The sequence below is a fragment of the Lissotriton helveticus genome, chromosome 9 (assembly GCF_964261635.1).
Source record: "Lissotriton helveticus chromosome 9, aLisHel1.1, whole genome shotgun sequence".
NCBI lineage: Eukaryota > Metazoa > Chordata > Amphibia > Caudata > Salamandridae > Lissotriton > Lissotriton helveticus.
The window spans coordinates 427,492,649-427,509,912 of NC_136070.1; positions in this window are offsets into that span (position 1 = coordinate 427,492,649).

Here is a 17,264-nt window from a genome sequence, read left to right on the forward strand (position 1 = left end):
GGCCCTAGTTTCCTGGCAACAGTGGTCAGTTTCTTGCATGGCTCTGTGTTCTTGGCTCGGAAAGTCGTGTACAGAACTGACGTCAGTGCGTATGGTTGGCGCCTAAGTAGTCTCTGCGATGTCATCTCAGCGCTTACGACGCCAGCGACAGACGCGGAGCTGCAGGACGCCACCTACTGACGCGCAGAGGTCCTGCTAGCAAAACTTTCCGGATCCAGTCTGACGCCTGGGGATATTCTAAGGGTAAAGAATCTATAACTAACTAATGTCTCTTACAGATATATCGCTACACAAGTAGTAACTTGTGCATCGAGGTCAACATGCAATTTAGCACATGTAAAATGGCGAATGCAGTACATCCCACCCCTTGACCCTCGATTCACCCCCCATCATACCCCATTAGCCTAAATACCATGGATCTGGGATGAAGAAGGGAGAGAAGATTAGGAATGCATTGAATACAACAACATAATGAGATAAAAACGCAGATAATTACCACAATAACACCAAAGATATAACTAAGCTGTCCAAAATTAGGTAGCTACCTAAACGTCCAATCCCACCATCCTTGATCAACGTCTTGGGTAACCCGTTTTACAAAATCTTTTAAGGCATTAATATGCATATGGATAGATGTAGAGGGATCAGATAGATGGAAACAACAGAGTCCATCAAAGTCCTCGCAACTGTGGTTGTGTTTTAACAACAAATAGTCCACAGCTGACCTATTCTGCAAAACAGCTTTTCTTGTTCCTTGAACATCTAATAACAATTCAGCTAAAGCATCAGAAGTATGATTGAGATTCTTCACAGTTAAACAGGCAAGCTTAGTAATAGTTCTTGCATTATAAAAAGACCGTCCTGGCACTCATACAATGGAAATAGCCAAACTAGTATACTCTGCTCTAGAAAGCAAGTCAATATTGGAGTCACAATCCTCAGGTAATTGAACGGCGGCTTTAGAAGAACGAATACGTGTGACAGAATGCATGGGAAAAAGCAGAAGACTTAATCGTGATAAGGCACAAGGTCCTCCAGTTATATTAGCTGAATGTAAGTGTATGAAATATTGCCACATGAGAACAACCATCCCTTAGGTAATTGCACATGGTTAACATGGCTAGCGGTTAATACTGTGTGATTACAGACCATATAATTGGTAACATTACTGCAAAAACTGTCATGTCATGACTGACATAATGTTTGTTGATCAGTGGTCAATTGTTTGCTTTTCTCTAGTTTCAATTGGCCACACTTGCCAAATTTTGCCAGGGTCACAAGTTAGTTGATAGCAAACGTCTCGAGTAGAGATGTTGTAGGTAACAGTACTAGTCATGTTACTCCAGAGGCTATCTAAAACCTCAGCGCCAAAAAAAACAGTACTCAAAGACTCAGATGTGTTCGAACATCAATTTCCTCTACTACCCCATCAAAGTTAGTTTGATTGAAAATGTGCAGAAGCACATGTGCAGGGGTAGGTACGGCAACAAGACAAGTGGATATCATATCAGCTGTACTCTGAAGATTTCTCCTACAGAAGTGGGAAGTGTTCAGCACATTCCTGGCCAAGTAGGTCCAGATGTTATCCGGTTGCTGCACAATGCTGTCACCCGACTTGGGCGGTTGATCCCCTTTGGCATCCCCGGGCCCTCCGGACACACCCAAACACAGACCACACACCGCAAGCGTCGTAGCGGCAAGCCATACTGCGATCTAGAAACAGTAAACAAACTGGTATAATCACTCTCGTAAATAACATTTTTCAGCAGGTACATTTTCCCACTTTTCCTGTCCAGGTCTCATGATAACTATGATATTATCCTTTCCCAAGGCAATTAATTCTGCAGGTTCAGGAGGTTTATTTGGGGACTCCACCCACACCTTCGCCCCTGGGTTCTTGTCAGTAGATCCAAGCCCCAGCCCTTCTCGCACAGTGAGAAGGGCTGGGGCTGTTCCCTTCATGACGTTTACTCCATAAACCGGTATGATGACCATTTGGGCAATTCGGTCACTGGGTTGCACAATCAGATCATTGTCTCCACTGTTCAATAGAATAACTTTAATCTCCCCCTGGTAATCTGCATCGACCACCCCTCCCAAAACCTGTATGCCTTTAAGAGCAAACCCAGATCGAGGAGCGATCAATCCGAAATGCTCTGGGGGAACTTGAACTCCAATTCCTGTCTCAATAAAGGTAATGTCTTGTGGTTGCAATCAATAGAGTTTCAAGGCATGTAAATCAAGACCATCAGCCTGTGGCGTGGCACGATATGGAGCTAAAGCTCCATACACAATTGTGTTCGTGCCCACATGGGGCTTAATCTGCAAAGCTAGGGTCAACATGCGCATCAAAGGAATTTCTGCATTAGCAAGGGGTCGGTTGTTTAAGATTTGCAATGCATCAGGCAAGTGATTCCTCTACTCCTTCAATGACTCATCAGACAACTTTTTCAACTGCTCTTTCAACAAACCATTCATTCTCTCAATCAAACCAGCTGCCTGTGGGTAATAGGGTATGTGATAGATCCACTCAATGTTATGCTGCACACAGAAGTCTTGCACAATCTTTCCTTTAAAGTGCGACCCATTGTCACTTTGGACCTGCAAAAGAATTCCGTAATACAAAATCAACAATTTCCTGTGGAACCGGTCTGTGTTGAGTATGCTGACAAACGGGACAGTGAATGATCGCAGTTTTAATCAAATCTAGGAGAATATACATCCCTCTACTTTCTGCCCACCTGCTAGTGGCTTGCTTGCCCAAATGTCCACTTTTCTGATGCGCCCATTTAGCCATGCCCACCAAGTCAGAATCCTGCGTCGCCACCTCAGCTTCACAAATCTTCGCTTCCTGGTCTGCAAAAGAATTGCACCAATGCTCTAATGAGTCAGTCTGGCAATGAGCGTCAACATGATACACTGTGACTGTACTCTGGGACAACAATTCCCAAATCTCCTGCCACAACTCCTTTTCCCAAACCTCCCTGTTGTGAATCATCCAATTGTGAGCATGCCATGTGGCAAGCCAAGTGGCTAACCCGTTGGCCGTAGACCATGAATCAGTATAAATGTGACATGTACCAGGATGTTCTTGCTTTAACGCCTGATAAACCGCGTACAATTCCGTTAACTGACTACTTCTTCCCTCTCCGGTAGTCAAAACAATTTTTTGGTCATAGGATTGTATGACACCGCCTTCCAATGTCTCTTGGTCCCCACATATCAGATTTTTTTTTCATAAAACAATTTTTATTGCAGGGTTATGCATAACATACAGAGCCATATTGAGTATCATACAATACAGAGTTATCGTTCATCGAGTGCTTTCCAGTTGTGTTGGACACAGCCATTTAGCCCTCATCCCGGAGGCAGGGCGGCGTCAATTCGCAATACAGTACTCTCTGCGGGCTGAGCCCGTCACTACTGTCAACATTCAAGGTTCTCCACCCACTGCTTTTTAATCGTGTAATGTGTTGTGTCGCACTGATGGTCCTATAAAGATGTACTCGGTCTGCTGCGGGAATCCCTAACATTGACCCCCCCCCCCCCCTCCACTCCCCTCCCCTCCCCGCGTCTGCGTCTGTGCTCGGTGCAATCATGTGTGTCTAAATCGTGGGACTACGGAGCTAATACGTGTTACTGCGTGAGTGCGTCCTGTGGAAGCGCTGCGGACGTGACCTGCACTGCTGGGGTTGTCGCATCTTGGGTCTCCCCCTCTCCTTCCTCTTCTATTGCGCTATTCCTTAGTGCCTGCACTAGTGTTTCCCACGCCATCGCTGCTTCTTGCGCCTTATCATCTGAACTACGGCGAGCCATTTGGTAACGTATCGTGCTCTCCGCAGACGCCCATTTCAGGAATTCATTCAGCCACCTCCTATGTGTCGGCCCCACCTTTGATTTCCATCCCTTGGTCAGCTCCCTCTTCGCTAAGAGTAAGCCCATGTCTATAAATTTACTCGACAGTTTGTTCTTCTTCGTGTGAGGGAACCAATGTAAAATAGTGACTGCGCTGTCATAATGCAGTTCCCGGTCTGTGACTGCGTTCAGGGTCTCTTCAATTCCCGACCAATAGTCTTGTAAGCAGGGACAACCCCGTAACATATGGACTAGGTCAGCTCCCATTTGATTGCATCTAGGGCATGCCGCGTCTGCTACGTGAAAGTACTCCGTGATTTTACTCGGGGTGAGGTAAGCTCTGTGGAGGATATAGAGGTGTATCAATTGAAAGCGCGCGTTCCTAGTGCTTTTTCTGGCTCTCCGCACCAGTTGTGACCATGTCGTGTCTGGGATGTCTAAGTGCAGGTCCGCTTCCCATTTATTCTTAAGTGGTGTAAGTGGCAGTAGGGTTTCCATGTGCATTCTGCGATATAGGCACGTAACGGCTTTAAATGTTCCCGCCGCCATCATGGTGTATTGGCACGCAAGCGCTGTCACAGGCTCTATCAGGCCCCCCCCAGTGTGCTTGTATGGCTCTCACCACCGCTGCATGCAGTAGGTAGTCCCCCCTCGGAAGATCGTACCGCTCTTGCAAGGCCTGGTATGGGGACAACACCCCGTCCTCATAGAGGTCGCCTATCATCTGCAACCCTGCCTCTTCCCAGCGATGCAGTCCCGACCAGTCTCCGCCATGAGGGAGTGCCGTCACCATGCCCAGTGGGATCTCGGGAGCATAAGGGTGACCGGGTCCGGTCCGCTTTTGCGAGCGGTTCCAGCGCAACCGAAGGGTCCGCTCCTCCTGGGAGAGCCCCCGTACAAGTAGTTTTTGTTGCAGAGTGATATATGCTAGGACATGGCGAGGTGTGCCGTTCTCTCTCCCCTGCTCCGGGCCGCGATACACTCTCGCTACTTCCTGCGTGAAGAATTGCAACTGAGCTGCTAAGTAGTAGAGCTCAAAATCCGGGACAGCTAGGCCCCCCTCATCTTTAGGGCGGGTTAGCGTCGCCAGTGCTATTCTGCGTCTGCCCGTTCCCCATAGGAAGGATACCAGCATCGATTTCAATTGTTTAAAGGTCGCCCCGGGTATCCACACGGGGAGGGTTCGGAAGAAATACAATAGTCGCGGGAGAGCCACCATTTTCAGAAGTGCAACTCGGCCAGCCATCGAAAGGGGCAGAGTGGCCCAGAAGGACATACAACTCCTCAAGGCACGGATGCAGCGGCCTATGTTACCGTGTAGGAGGTCCGCCGGTTCGTGGTAGATGTGCACCCCCAGGTAGCTCAGGCAACGGGGTTCCCAGCGAAGGTTCTGGCGGAGTGAAGGGCTTTCCACCCCCCTCCGTAGTGGGAAGAGACAGGTTTTTGACCAATTAACCCGCAGCCCCGATATATCGCCAAAGCGCTCTAGTAGCCGCTCGGCACCCTCCACAGCCTCTTCCGCATTGTCCAAAAAGAGGAGGAGGTCATCCGCATATAAGGAGATGTAATGGAGTTCTTCCCTGTGGACAAGCCCGTCGTAATAGCTCCCCTTCTAGCCTTAGCCGCAAGAGGCTCCACCGCAAGCGCAAATAGCAGGGGAGAAAGTGCACACCCTTGTCTGGTTCCCCGAGTCACTTCGTATTGGTCCGACACTAACGATCCGACCCTTACCCTTGCCCTCGCTGAAGAGTAGAGCACCTTCGTCCATCGTATATACCCCTCTCCTAGGCCAAATTCTTGCATCACTCTATATAGGTAGTTCCATTCTAGGCTGTCAAAGGCCTTCTCTATGTCGACCGCCAACACCAGGGGGGATCTCGCCTCAGGGGGCGGAGTGTCCACCAGCCTGAGTAGTCTACAAATGTTGTGTGTAGTGTTTCTTGTGGGAATAAAACCAGATTGGTCTTTATGGACCAAATCTTGCATATGGGTTAGGAGCCTGGTGGCCAGCACCGTACTCAATATTTTGTAGTCGGTCGTTAGCATAGATAACGGCCTATAGGATGCAGGGTCTGTGCTCTCTCTACGTGGTTTCAATAAAGGGATCATTATGGCCTCGCTCATCGATCGGAGGAGTCTGCCCACCTCCTTGGCCTCGTTATAAATCACCTGGAGTCTCGGGGCTAGTTGGTCTAAGTATCTCCCGTAGAACTCAATGGGCAACCCATCCATCCCTGGTGTTTTATTACGCGCCATTCGCTTCACTGCTCCCCTTATTTCGGCCAAGTCTATTGGGCTTCCCAGGGCGTCAGCCTGTTCTTGCTCCAGGTGCGGGAGCTGCAGGTCACTCAAGAAGGCGTCCAGCGCCTCAGTGGGGTCACTGAGCTCAGTCCTATATAATCTCTCGTAGTAGGACCTGAAACAGTCCAGTATTGCAGATTGCCCAGTATGGGTGAGACCCCCACTTCCCTGAAGGGCCAGTATCGGTTGGCTATTCCTATTGGGGTTCGCCAGCCAGGCCAAGAGAGTTCCAGTTTTGTCTCCTTCAGCAAGAGTCTTCGTTAAGTACGTCTTATAATCGAAGCTACGAAGGCGCTCCACCTCAACTGCTACCGCTTCCCGCACCCCACTCACTGTCTCCTGTAACTCAGGGTGATTAGGTCGGTCCAGTTCCACCTCTCGTAGTGTGCGCTCAGCCTTTTCTAGGTCTTCCACCAATGTCTTACGTACACCCGCGTACTTCCCAATACTATGTCCTCTCACTACTATTTTAAACGCATCCCACTCTGCAGCTCTGGACGAGGCGGTGCCCTCGTTCTCTACAAAATACTGGGCGATCCGCTCTCCCAGCTCAGCACGGAAGGGCGGGTCATCCAGCGTGTCCGGCCGCAGTCGCCATGATGGGATTTTAGGAGGTTCAGTCATCCAATCCAGCGTCAGGAGGAGTGGATTGTGGTCAGACAACGTACGAGCTAAGTATTCGGTCCGGGCCACCGCAGTTAGTACCGCAGGGGAGCACAGAAAGGAATCTAGGCGCACGTGTAAGTCGTGTAGATCAGAGTAGTAGGAGTAATCCCGCTCAGTGGGGTGTTGTGCGCGCCAGCAGTCGGTCAGGTCCCACGTGCTCTGCCATTCAGACCTACATTTCGCCAACCGGTGTGCAGGGGAAGCGCGAAGTGGTGGGTGCGACCTATCTAGGGTAACATCCTCTATTGAGTTTAAGTCTCCTCCCATCAGCACAGGACCTGTGAAGTAGCTGGCTAACACCCTGGAGAGTCTTGTAAAGTATGTTGTTTGATCCACATTCGGTGCGTAAATGCTACAGAGCACTATGTGTCGACCTCTAAGTACTCCCTCGACTGCCACATACCTCCCGTCCAGGTCCTCCGTGTGCCTCGTCACCTGGAGGGGGATTCCCGCTCTAACCCAAATTAGCACTCCCCTAGCAAATGCAGAGTACGCAGTGTAGAATAAGTGGCCCCTCCATCCCCGCTGAAGCGCAATCCCCTCTTTTTTGGTTAAGTGGGTCTCTTGTAGGAATGCTATATGCACCCCTCTGCGAACCAGGTACGAGTGGATTTTGTGTCTTCTCGCCATTGTATTTAAGCCCCGCACATTCCAGGACACACATTTCAACGGACCCACATTAGCCATTGTCCCATTGGAGGTAAAGTGGATCTCTAGTAGTTTGCATCCTGACCACAGACGGGACCCCGAACCCACCCTTCCCCAATCGTCCCCCGACCCCCCCTCCCCAAGCTGCCCCTAGAGTCACCCCAACCTCTCCAGGCCCCCCCTCCCCCAGAACGGGACTTAACTTCAAAAGAGTCGCACCCATCCAAACAATTGAGCAACGTGCTCACAACTTCACTAATACGTAGTCAATGCTACGTTGGCCTTATGGGCCTCGGGGTGCGCACGCTAGCCCTGGAACCTGTAGGTGCTGTCTCCTAATCCCCCGCCCTATAATACACCGCAAGTCCCAGAACACTTCAGTCTTACAGCGGTCTGCTCCAAAGTTCTCAGTAGCTGCAGCAATCCCCCGCAACCCAACCAGGTACCTTAGCGAGGGTTCAGCTCTCGATAATTTCACCCGATGTCTGTGGCGTGACCTTCGGGCCTCTGGCTCCTCCCAGCTCTGAAAGGTCAGTGTCTGAGCCCGTACCCTGGCCCTCCGAGCCCGAGTCCTTCTCCGACTGGAGCAGCGCTGACCCCGATACCTCCTTCACCGCCTGCAGTGCTGCTTTACGTTCATCCGCTGTTTGAAAGTCCGTCGGCCGATTGGGGCCCTTTCCGCGCCCTCGGTGTCGTCTCGATCGCCTGAGTGAGTGTTCCTGGCGCTCCTCTTCAGCCCGAAACCGAGTCCCATCCGTGCCAGCTTTGTAGGTGTCCCACCAGGTCCATGCTTCTGCTGACGTCGGGAAGAACATGGTGTTCTCGTCCACCACCACTCGGAGCCTGGCCGGGAACAGCAGCGAGTATTGTAGGCCCTCCGCACGGAGCTCCTTTTTTTTTTTTATTAAAACTTTATTTTCAAGAAGGCAAAGAAGACATTGACAGTAATATCATTGAGTGGCAATTTCCCATTGTTACATACAGGTGTCAAAGTTACGGATGATCCCCCGTGTGTTCCGATGTCAAAGTCCTGTTTACTAATACTGATATGAAGGAAATAAACGCTATCGTATTGCACAAATCCTTACTCGTCAATACATCATTCCCTGTTCCAGTTCGTAATTTGCCCACTGATAACATAGCAATTGGTGTTCGGCAAGGTCAACTAATAAAACAAAAATCACATCTACAAAAAACCCCCCAACTAATGTCATCATCACACTAGAATGGTACATCTCTGCACAGAACTTGTCCATATACTGCATTTAGTCCGTACACTCTTTCAAGACATCATCGTGTTCCCACTCCAACCCACCACAACTCAAAGTTTCATATACTAGGTCATCCCTCACAATCCTCTTCTTCTTCCGACTCTAAGTCCTCGTCTTCTGGCAAGGGCGCACATGGTTCCCCCCTGTATGTATTCCATGGCAACCACACTTTATTCCATTTACGGGGACAAGCCCGTAGCACATACACCGCCCTCTCTTTTACCATTAGAAGGTCCATATTTCTAATCCAGCCATGTACTGTAGGAACTTCTGGAGCACCCCATTTCTGTGCAATGTCTCTTTTGGCCACTGTCACAGCCAACGTGACCCACAATTGTCCATATCTGCTCAGGTCAGTAGGGTCCCAAATGTTTAACAGGCATTTACGGGGCTCAGGAAGGAGTGACACCCCAAGGACTTGGGACACTGTGCGCATAATTTGCCTCCAGACTTCCTGGATCAATGGGCAGTCCCATAGTGTGTGGAGTAAAGTTCCCTCCTCCCCGCATCCTCTCAGACAGAAGGGGTGTGGTGCTCTGTGTATCCTGTGTAGAAGTGTCCTGGTGTAATAGGTGCGGTGTAGGATCTTGAGCTGGACTAATCTGAACCTAGCCGAGATGCCCACCTCCCTCGGTGATGCCAGCGCCTCATTCCATTCTATGTCATCCATATCCCCTATGTCTCCATCCCACCGCTCTCTAAGTTTCTGTGTGGGGTTAGTCAAGTTGTTAACCAGTTTTTTGTACGTAAGAGAGGTCGCCTTCTGTTCCATAAATTCCGTTAACAACCTGTCCTCTAGTGGGGACGATTCCGGGAGTATGGTGTCGGGTGGAATGGCGTGTAGTAGGGCGTGACGGATTTGCACATACCGGAACGTTTCAGTGGGGCCCATACCATACTGCCGCTGTAGCTGTGAGAACGCCACCACCGAGCCCTTATCCCATAGGTCCCCCACCACCGAAATCCCAATTTGGTCCCAGCTAGTGAAGCCCTTACTGGACCTCAAGTTTCCTAACGATTTCGCGTCCCACAACGGCGTCATTCTAGTGATCTTCCCCTTCCACCCCAGCCGAGCTTGTGCTGTGTGCCATAAGGTAGCCGTATGCAACGTTGGTCCAATCAACTTGCGGACCTGGGAGTGGTTATACAAGACTGATAGCATGCCGTCCGTCCCCAACTGTGACCAGTCCGCTTTGTATGCGGGGTCATCCCGCGGGACATGGATCCAGCAATTAATTACCTTAAGTTGGGACGCCCAATAATACAGTTGAAGGTTGGGCAGTGCAATCCCTCCGTCGTACCAGCTTTGAACTAGTTTGTCATGTGAAATGCGGGCTGGGCCATTGCCCCACAACAGGGCAGACACCAGCGCAGCGACTTGTTGGAAGTAACGTGGAGCCACTACATGCGGGGTGTTTTCCAATACATAGAGAAATCTAGGGAGAGCCATCATTTTATATAACGCTGCTCGCCCAAGGAGGGTCAGCGGAAGGGTAGCCCAATATTTAACGTCCGCACGTAGACGCGTCAGAGGAGGCACCAAGTTCGCTGTATAGAAGTCCGCCGCATTGGTGGTGACAAAGATGCCCAAGTATTTAAACGAGCCGGCCGCAATTTGCAGGGGGCAGTCATTCCGCAACGACGGCTCCGGGCCCTTAAGGACGAATAGTATGGATTTGGACCAATTTAAGGTGTAACCGGACGCTTTCCCGTGCTCATCGCATAGAGCCAAAAGGGCAGGAACACCCTCATTGGGATTGGTCATGTAAATCAGCATGTCGTCCGCATACAAGGACACTTTATCTTCCCACCCGTCCTCCCAAGCGATGCCCCGAAACAGTGGTGTCGCTCTTAGCAGAATAGCCAGCGGCTCCAGCACCAGCGCAAAGAGTAGGGGGGATAGCGGGCACCCCTGTCGGGTCCCACGACCCAGGGGGAAGGCCTGTGAAATGTGGCCATTCGCCACCACCTGTGCCATGGGTGACCTATATAGCAGCCGTATCCACGCTATAAATTTCGGGCCGAAGCCCATACGAGCAAGGACCGCGAACAGATACTCCCATTCCACCAGATCGAAGGCCATTTTGGCGTCTAGAGATAAAATGACTGCCTGTTCCGAGAGGAGATGTGCTCGTGCCAGGACTCCATGTACTCTCCGCAAATTCAGTGCCGTGCTTCTGTGCGGCATGAAACCTGACTGGTCGGGGTGGATTAGCGCCTGTAGATGCTTAATCAGGCGACCAGCCAGGAGTTTCGCTAGGACCTTTGCTTCCACGTTGAGCAAGGAAATAGGCCGGTACGAGGAGCACGCCGTCTGCGGCTTGTCTGGCTTAGGGATGGCGACTATCGTGGCTGTACGTTGGTCCAGAGGTAGTTCAGCCTTGTCTAAACTCTCTACATACATATCTAGCAGGGGTTTGCTCAACAGGGGAGCCGACGCTTTGTACCATTCCACGGGTATCCCGTTAGGGCCCAGTGCCTTCCCGGGCCGCAACGACTGTATTGCCACTTGGATTTCATCTTCGGTTAAATCAGTGTCTAGTTCCTGTTGTGCGTCGTGTGAAAGCTCGGGGACAGCAATATGATCAAGCGACGCTATCGCCTCCCGTTCTGTGACAGCCCGAACCGGTGTGTATATTTCCTGATAATGACGTGCCAGGGTGCTAACTATTTGCTCTGGGTGTGTCTGCAGCTGGCCATCCTGTGCGTATATTCTCGGAATACCCCTGTGGCATCCACTCCTTTTGTCTAACCACGCCAGCATCTTCCCTGCCTTATCGCCCAAGTCATATACCCTGTGTGCGGTGTTCGCCAAGTGTCCCTTGGTAACCGTTGTGAGATGGGCCAAGTGTTGTTGTTGACTGAGGTGTAGCGCATGCGCAGTGGCAGGGGTGGGGTCGTCCATGTGCGCCGCATTCGCCGCCTGTAGTGCCAATTCCAATTGTGCGAGGTCACTTCTGGAGTCCCGTTTGTGCCCTGTGATAGCCGCTATCGCTGCGCCTCGCAAGACTGTTTTGTATGCCTCCCAGAGCACCGAGGGTGAGGAAACTGTGCCCACATTTTCCGTAAAATAGTGTGAAGTGGCCAATTTAAGCTTTTTCCTAATATCAGGGACTTGCAAGTAATTGGGGTATATTGGATAGATCCTAGCGCGCTTCCTCTCTTTAGTCGTAATGTGGAGGGATATAGGGGAGTGATCAGAGACCCCTCTAGGCAGAATCTCTAGTTTGTTCACCGATCCCAGTCCCAACCCCAAAAAGAAAAAGTAATCAATACGTGAGAGACTATTGTGTGCAGCTGAGTAGTGCGTGTATTGCGTCGCCGTGGGGTTTAGTTGACGCCAAGCATCAGTGAGGCCTAGCGCGGTCAGAAAACCAGGAAGCGTGGCCGTCCCCCTCTGACGTTCTCGTACGGGAAAGGTGTCTAACTGTGGATCAGTTATGGCATTGAAGTCCCCCCCAATGATCATGTCACCCTCTGGGAGGTCAAGTAGAAATTGACCCAGCGCCTGGCAGTGCCGTAGAGTGTAGCGCTGGTGGGATGTATACGGACACTATGTTGAGGGGTCTCCCTTCCCACTGACCATACAGCGCCGCAAATCGACCCTGGTCGTCCCTCTTGCGGCTTTCGACCATAAAGGAGGAGTTTTTCTTAAGGAGTATCCCGGTGCCCCTGGAACCCGTAGTGAATTCCGCATGTACCGCCATGGCATAACCCCGTCTGTCGAGTGCTTTGCAGGTAGACCCAGCCAGGTGCGTCTCCTGCAACATCACCAAGTCAGGCCCGTGGCGGTCTGGAGGACCAACCCCCGTTTGATTTTGTCCCCTAATCCTCTAACATTCCATGTAAGTAATTTCAAGGGGGACACCACTGCCATCGGCGGGCCCCTGCCTGTGGGTGCGCAACTAACTTGCCGTGCCATTCGGGAGTATGAACAGCTCCACTGACGTGTGGAGTCGGAGTGTAACATATATGCAACGACGTGCGCTAGGGCACCATGAGTGTACAGCCTGTCGCCAGACCACGTGTCCCATTGAAGTGGTGATGACCAAGAACAATAACCATAACATTACAACCATTAATAAGTACAATGTGAAGAACATCTTAAATTCCCCCCCTCCCCACCTCCCTGCACCACGGACTGTTCCCCGCCCGCATCCCCAACTTGGCAGAGTGCTTAATCCCGTCCCCAACCATCTTACTTGCTCGTGGGGTTGGTGAGTCCCCCACAGGCATCGGCCAATGCCTACCCTACTCAGCCTCGCCAACTCCAGGTTTCAACATGTCTCAAAGACGTGAACGAGTCGGCAATGCTCCACTCAAAGTTCGGCCGGCTGTCCTGAATCAAATGGGTCTCTCTCCAAATCCGATCCCAGTCCTGCATCATCTTCTCCGCGGGAAGGAGGCACGGGTCTCTGCTCCGCCGATCCGCCGCTGTGGTGTTTCTGTCGATCTCTCCGTGGGCGCCGGGGCTGCCCCACCTGTCTCCATCCATCAAGCCAGTCTCGTGCCACCTCCGGGTTGTCAAAGAACCACGCCTTTCCATCGGCCACAATCCTCAATTTGGCAGGGAACAGCATCGAGTAGGGCAGGCCTTTATCTCGTAGGGCCTTTTTGACCTCAGTGAAGGACTTCCGGCGCCTGGCCACCTCTGCCGTATAATCCGGAAAGAAAGCCAGAGTCGAGTTTTGGATTTTTATAGGCGGTGAACCTCTCGCCGCCTGCAGGATTGCGTCTCTGTCCCTAAAGTTAAAAAGTCTGGCCAGTACAGGTCTCGGCGAGGCTCCAGGCTTGGGTGTCCCGCCAGGTACCCGGTGCGCCCTTTCAACTGAAAAAAAGTTAGATAGGCCTTTCGGCCGCAGTCCATTTTGGATGAGGTCCTCGACGTACAAATCCATTGCACCCTTCCCCTCTGTTTCCGGCAGGCCAAGGATGCGTATGTTGTTTCTCCTGGAGCGCCCCTCTTGGTCGTCGAGCTTCTCCCGTAGTTGTTTATTGATGTTTTCCATGCGCTCCATTGCTGCTTGCAAGTCCAACGTGTCCTCCACCAGCGCTTTCGTTACCACCTCGACCTGGGACACCCTTTCCGACATCTTGTGGAGGTCGGCCCGCAACAGGGTAACCTCTGAGGAAATGGATCCCACTGTCGTTTGCACCGCTGTGAGGGTTTTCATTACATCCTCCAAAGTCACTTTTTTGGCCCCCTCCATTTCCGGAGGAGAGCCCGCGGAGTGTCGCCCACCCGTCTGGGGGTGGCCGTGTTGCGAATACGCAAATTTGTCCAGTTTAGCCTGCTTCGAGGTGCTCCTGGTCCCCTTACCCGCCATGACTCGGTGAGTCTGGATTGCGGGGGGGCCCGTGTACAGCGGCACCCTTGGCACCACAATTCAACTAGCTGCGGGGTTGTGTCCGTAGGCCTGGGGCGAGGTGTCTAGTCAGGCCTGTTCGAGCCGGTGGCAGGATCCCAGACCGCTCCACACAAGGTCCTCAGCTAGAGGCCGGATTGCAGAAGTGGAGCCCAGTAGACTGTCCTGCACAGCACACCTGGTTCAGTCCCTCCACTCCACCCCGGTCGGAGAGCACCCCATCCGGTTGTAACAAAGCTGGACCCCCTTGCGCTGCACAGGAGAGCGCGTGCGCTGAATGTCCAGATGGTGTAGGGCCCAGCCGCTTTTAATGGCAACTGTGTCGGAGGCGGCGATCCCCAGGAAAGGTGCCCCCCGCCAAACGGTGGTCAGTCTTTCACCTCAGAGCAGGTGGATGTGCCTCAACTTATCACCCCACGGCGTCTTCAATGTGGTGAGCGTCGCTTGCCTCCAGGCGCTAGCCCTTCCCGGCCGTCTCTGCTGCGGGCAATTGTGTTAGTAGCCGGGGGCTCTGAGTAATGTTCCCCACCTATCCACCACTTGCGGGGTATCAAATAAGGTCGTACTCACACAGGGATGTCACGTCCCTCAGTGCTGGCCGCCCGGCCCCAGGATGTGTGCGCCGGCCTCGCGCCCAAGATGGCGGCCGCCAGCGTTGCAGGGTCCCGGACCCCGCAGTCCTCAGGTCTCCCCTTCAGGCCGCTTAATCCGGCAGGTCAGGGTGCCGCCTCCTCCCAGGGGCCGTCAGGTGCAATGCGCAGGGCCGGATTGACCCACGCCGAAGTTCCACGAGGAGGGGGGGGGGAAGGCGGGGCCTCCCACCTCGCCGAGGCCGGGGAGGGCGCACTTCCGCCGGGACCCCTCCTGCACGCAAGGCCGGCGCCTCCAGGCAAGCGCAGGCCGCAAGACGGAAGTGTTGAACGGAGCAGCTCCCGGCCTCCAATTTACACCGGGATCGGATCAGGCAGTGCCGCACAGGTTGCGGAGTCGGCGCCGCTACTTCGGGCAGGCGATTCGACGGATTATTGATCGGATTTCACTCAAGGGCCGCTATGCCGTGGGGAGCTCCCGGATCAGGCTGCCACCATGCTCGGCAGTCGGCCACGCCCCCCATGGAGCTCCTTTTTGATAGAGAGGAAGGAGGCCCGTAGTTTTTGGGTTTCGAACGTGTAGTCCGGGAACAGCGTCACTTTGTTGTTGTCGACCTGGAACGGACCCGCTTCTCTAGCGCGCTGCAACAGCCAGTCCCTGTCCTTGTAGTGTAGCAGTTTTATGACCACCGGGCGAGGTGGGAGTCCTGGCTTCGGAGGTCTCGACGGTACTCGGTGCGCCCGCTCCAGGTTGAAGAAGGGGGATAGTCCCTCCGGCGCCACCACTGATTGCAGCCATGCATGCAGGTAGCCTACCATGTCCGTTCCCTCTTTTTTTTCCGGAAGGCCCCTGAGGCGCACGTTGTTCCGTCGACTGCGATTTTCGGCGTCTTCAGCTCTCCTTTCCAGGATATGAATCCGGTCCAGCGACTCCGTGAGCTTCCCATCCATCGACTTCTGTGCTGGTACCATGTCCTTTAGGGTGGCTTCCGTCTCCTTGACTCTATCCGTTAGCTTCGCGTGGTCAGCGCGCAGGAGCCCCAGACCAGTCGATACCTGCGCAATGTCGTGGTGTAAGGCATCTTTCGTAGCGGCTATGGCTTCCAGGATCCTGTCCTGCATTTGTTGTAGGTCCGTCGCAGGCTGCGTGGGATCTTCGGGTGTTTCCGAGGCAGGACTTCCGTCCCCTTTGGGGCCTCTGGGCTTTCCCATGTCTCACCCGCGTCGTCAAGCTGAGTCCCGGGGACACGCCGTGGCGGTCAATTCCTCTCTCACCGGACCAGCCCCCCGCGTGTCAGTTAGGGGTCTCAAAAGACTTCTTCCCGGGCTCCAGCTGCAGGTCCGGGGTCGCTGCTAAGGGGGCAGCCAGGCTCCTCGCTCAAGTCCGGGCCCCGATAAATAAAGGCGGTGCGCTCACAACCGGTCTCTCTCTAAACCCAGGGTGCAGATCTTATGCGGGTCAGCGGGCTAGATGGGTCCCTGGGCACCCCTGTGAGGGTCGCCGCACGCCCCCGGACAAAGCAGTATCTGGAATCTTGCCTCAGGTGCAGCAGAGGTCCACGTGCATATGGCAGCACTCAACGAGCTCCTGGCGCCCGGCGGAACGCGCCGAAAACAGCGCCCCTCGGTCAGGGTCAGCTCCAATGGAAACTCGCTTCCTAGGCAGGTAGTCTGGGTCCCAGTCGACCCTCGAGGCGTGCAGGGGGGGTCGGGCACCGGAGCTTGATGTGTCTGGGCTCCCCCAGGATCGCCGCCACCCAGGGCGCCGCAACAGGCACTGCAGGCCAGCAGCGCGCCGGTCGGTTCTCCCCCTCAAGTCGGGCCTCGTCAGTGCCGCCGAAGAAGCGGCCGGCGATGGAGATGGGGGCGCAGGTATCAGCAGGGCAGCGCAGGTCCCCGGGCCCGGGGCTTCGGTTCTCACCTCCCGCAGTGGTGGAGCTCCGCCATCCCCGCTCAGTCACAGCAGTCGGGCCGGCGGGAGTACAGCGGCCAGCCGCCTCTTGCCACTCCGTCCTCCTCAAAGCCCCCCCGATGCCGATTGGGCCGTCCCTGCCGGGATCGCAGGCCCCGAAGCCGGGGCGTAGATTAGTAGTCCTGCAGACGGGGCGGGGTCTCGCCGGGTCGCTCTGCGGGCAGCTCCTTTCCGTTAGTTCCGCCGCAGGCGGGGATCGGCAGCCTCCCCGGCGGTTCCGGTCCGTTCACCAGGGGTCCGCCGGCCTCTCCCAGTGCAGTCAGGCGCCGAGAAAGGAGCTCCTGGGATCGCTCAGCTACTCGGGAGCCGCCATCTTGTGTATCAGCGGCCCGGGCTCTTCGCGGCTCGCGGCTCGCGGCGGCCGCAGCAACAGTTCTACCAGCGCAACCCTCTCGCCGGAGCAGGCACGGGTGCAATACTCGGGATCCACCCGATTTTCGCGGGGATCCCGGGTCTTGGGAAGGATTAATTACGGATCGCCGGGCGGAGGGTCGGGAGCCTCGCTAGGCTGCGACCTTCCTCATCGGCTGCTAGCCACGCCCCCTTGGTCCCCACATATCTGATTGAGCCATCGGTAAACCACACATGCTTTTTG